The sequence below is a fragment of the Chrysochloris asiatica genome, unplaced genomic scaffold, assembly GCF_000296735.1.
Source record: "Chrysochloris asiatica unplaced genomic scaffold, ChrAsi1.0 scaffold00017, whole genome shotgun sequence".
Lineage (NCBI taxonomy): Eukaryota > Metazoa > Chordata > Mammalia > Afrosoricida > Chrysochloridae > Chrysochloris > Chrysochloris asiatica.
Window position 1 is genome coordinate 6,941,868 of NW_006408535.1, and position 4,497 is coordinate 6,946,364.

The window sequence follows — 4,497 nt, forward strand, 5'->3', positions numbered from 1 at the left end:
AGTAAATCCAATGTAGTCATTTCAGTTTTCTTTTGTACCTCTCCCAAGCAATTATATTAACACGCCCAAATAAAGATGTTTGACTTTCATATGTTTAGAAGGGCAGATGACCTTTTTATATCCATCAGTTGGCTGTTCTGAATAATAGAGACCCCAGATGTGGCCAATGGCCTTTTCAAAGAAGAACATAGGAAGACAGCAAAGGGCTCAGTGTGACTTTGCTACATCTCAAGAGAGGAAACATAGCATAGCATAGATAATCAAATCTGTTGTGTGTTCCCTAGCAATTCTGTTCCTTTTGAAAAACTGATGATGATGGAGTTAGTTAGGATTAAAGAAGCTTTTTGAATTTCTAGTTTGAATTCAGCAGCCCAAGCATTAGAATTCTATGATCAATCATTTCATTGTGCCTCTTTTGGGACTTAAATCTTACTCTTATAAGTTATAAGGTGCCAATACTAATGCTATTAAAGGGACTTGGAAATTACTTTGGAGTTTTGAGATCTAGTTTAACTGGGAAATAATAAGCTCTAAGACTTTCAAATTTAAGTGAAACTAAACTTTTTATGAGGTACGGCTACATCTGAAATCCTTTCCTCTCTTGATTTTTCTGAAAATTAAGGCACAACATTTTGATTGTTGAAGTTGATGGAACTCTAGTTGATTCTTTTGCTAAAACTTTATGTTTTAGATAAGGACATAGAGGAAAAAGGACATAGGAAAAACTTCCTAGTGGGAGAGACAAGTCCTATTAAATATCAACCCAGTAAGCTTTGTGACATGCCTCTTGAAGAGAAGCTTTGGATTTTTTTTTTCTAATATCACTGTGTAGTGGATACTGTGGTATGCTCCCCAGATCCCTCCTCTTTAAGACTAAAGCATTAATTTCCCCAATTTTATGGGACTGTTTGTAGCTGACAGCGTGTAACTGAGTCTCTGGGACTTACCCTTTACTGTATCCCAAGAGGAGCCCGAATCCAAAGACTATTCCATGTGGAGACATAAAGAGACTGCTTGTTCCCAACACAGGACAATCCTGAAGGGCCATTCCACTCCAGAACTCCCCCGAGGATCTCTGAGGCCTCTGTTGAGACTGCTATATAGATAATTTTCTCCCTTCTTTACTTCTCTACAAATATTGATGCTGAGTATATACTCTAATAAGCCTTTCCAACACAAATCTCCATTGTATAGTATTCTTTCAGAGACTTGACTGATGGTACCTCGTAAGTTTGAATGGATTCCTGCTGTATATAAAGTATTAAATATAAACTTTCCTAAAAGGAACTTAAGTCTAAATTAGCACCATCATCTAAAATAGTGCAAAGTGTTTACTTGTTGATTTAATATAGAAATATACTATTATTAGAAGGTATCCTTTTTAGTTTGACATCTTTAAGTCAGTTGTGACTCCTTGTCACTTTAATAAATGAGTGCTGAAAGGAGAGAAATTGTAAAGAGCTCACTAATTGAAAAAGGGAGTCCTGGTGTGGCATTGTAGGATTACTAGCACTTGTCTACTAGCCACAAGGCTAGCAGTTCAAACCCACCAGCCATTCCTCAGAAATCCTATTTTGTTGTTGTAAAGTGCTGTCAAGACATTTCAGACCCATAGCAACAATGACATAGTGTTTCTGAGGAGCAGATGGTGAGTTTGAACCACCAACCTTGTTGTTCAAACCAACCTTGTGATTGAGTGCTTATCCTATAGTGCCACACCAGGACTCCAAGAAACCCTAAATGGGAGTCACTGTGAGTCAGAACTAACTAGATGGCATGTAACAATAACAACAACAACAATTAACAGAGTAAAGGAAAGAGCAAAAAAGAAAAAAAGAACTGAGTAGCCTGTCTTAAGTATACGAATTCATTTTACCTTTCTAACAAAGACAAAAATCATCTAATTTTTATAGTCTTATATCTTCACAATTCTTACTGTTGATAACATTGTGAGGCTAAGAACCTTAACACTTAACAAATATTGATATAGAACTTTTTATCTCCACACACAAAATAGCTTGATTCTATCCATATCAACAAGGCCAACTTAGGAGTGCTTGGAGTGATCCAAATGTACATTTGAATAGCTAACATTGTCTGGTGTGAGCTAACTGGATATGTCATGATCTGCCATGGGCATTTTTGATTATTCAAGATAAAATATAATGTGGTAAGAAAGAAGAGGGAAAAAAAGAAAAGAGTGAGCTGATACAATCTGATGAACTTGACCTATACCTATGGAGTAGCAACTCAAAAGAAGGAACAAATCCTTACAGCAAGAAACATTCCCACCCCCTCCACACACAGAATGGACGGAGATGGGCAACTTGGACATTGAATACTCAAATGGGGAGGGGGGGCACTACAAAGGCAAGAAGTGACTGGCTTACAAACTTTCAAGAGGGAGCCTAGTGCTAGGGAGCATGGAGGAGGGCAGAATCTCCAGTGGGTACTATTCAATCTGTCTGGGCAGAGCTGATGAAAGGAAATACAGATGGGTAACTCCTGATACTGTAGTGAATAACTGGGGAGGGGGGAGAAGGGCAGGAGGGGGGAAGAGGAGGAAGGGGGAGGGGGAAGTGTAGGGGGCGGGTTTCTAGGATATACCCTTTGGTTGGTTGGTGATGCATGGAGGGGATTGGAACCATGGCAATGAGATGATGTATGATGGAATGAATGTAAAACTAAAGTTCTCTCATGTAAACTATCATATAATTCACAATAAAACTTAAAAAAAAAAAATAAATATATATATATAATATGGAAACAACCTCAGAAATGTGGGAAGAAGAGAGGTTTCTAAATGAAAATTTTCACCTACTTCCCACTCTGAAAAACTAGTTAAACAAAATCATAATCATGGACTATGTTCACACTAACAGTACAGTGAAGACCTGGGGCAATTACCCGGCCGCTCAGTACAATAGGTTACTTTTATCTTTCAAAGATAAGTCACCATGATTATCAGGATACTTGTTTCAATTATCCTGATTGTTCTATTGATGGAGATCAGGTCAGGTACATTTCTTTCTTTTATTCTGATTTGCCCACAATCAGACAAACTGAGAAATAATATTTCTATTACTGTAATTCACCACAGCAGAAGGTCAGGTCAGGGAGGCGGAACAATAGTTAGCAAGATGTCTAATATAGACAGGGAACTGTGCTGGTACATTCATAAATTCAACTTGTTTAATCAGATGAGTTTCAGCAACTTGCCTTTCTCTTTCAAGTACACTTAACATTTCATTTTTAGGTGATTCTCCTCATTGGCCTACGTACCTATTCATGACTAGCAATTTGAAAGAAAAAAAATATATTCCTAAAACAAACCTCCCCACAGCCTGCTTCTCTGGCCATTCTCTGTCTGTCTCTTTTGAAGTTAAACACATGTTATCAGTCAAAGTTATTATTATTGTCATTTCTTGGTGTTTTAAAAAGATACTGTTTTTTTGGGGGCGCCACTATGAAAGGAAACCTTTTTTCTTATTAGCAATTGTAGCTAATTATTTCTGGGATATACAAATGTTACTAATGTTTGTGGAATCTCTGTGTGGTATAAATGTTTAATAAATGTCTTAGTTATCTAGAGCTGCAATAACAGGAATACCACAAGTGGATGGAGGGCTTTAACAAACAGAAATGTATATGCTCATAGTTGAGGAGGCTAGAAGTCTAAATTCAGAGTGCTGGTTCTAGAGAAAGGTCCTTGTCTCCTTTCAGATCTCCTCGGAGATCTCCATGTGTCTTGGCATCAATCTTTTCATGGATACAGAAACTTCATCCAGGTCCAAAGGATGCACTTAACATCTTTTTCTTTCTTGGTGGTACTAGGTCTCTTGTTCTCTGCTCACTTGTCTTTTCTCTTCTCTTTGTAAGATAAAATATATTGCAGCCCACATCCCTGGGAAACTCCCCTATCTAGGATTAGGGTTTTGATGGGAGTAGAATATTGCAGCCTATCGCTAATCCTTTTAGTGCTTATTATAACAAAAAACATCATGGGGAATCATGACATAACTGCCACATTATGTCATTCTATGATTGCCAGTCCACTGAGCATCATGACCCAGCCAAACTGACATGTATTTTGGGAGATATAATTCTATCTATGACAATGAGCTTCACTGCTAACAGAAATGTTAGCTATTTAAGTTTACCCAAAGATGCCTAGGAAAAAAGACCTAGGAAGAAAGACCTAGTGATCTACTTTAGAAAATCAGTCATTAAATTTCCTAGCAAGCTCAGTTCTACTTTGACACATAATGGATTGCATGGGTTAGAATCAACTTGATGATAATCTCTGATTAATATCCACATACTTACTGAATTATCATAATAGGATAAGCACTGTACTGCAAGGTCTGTTTGAATCACAAGGTCAGCAGTTCAAATTCACCATCCACTCCCGGAAACTCTATACAGGGTTGCTATGAGTCGAAACTTTCTTGATGGCACTTGGCAATAACAATTAATTTTATAATGACAGTTAATTTT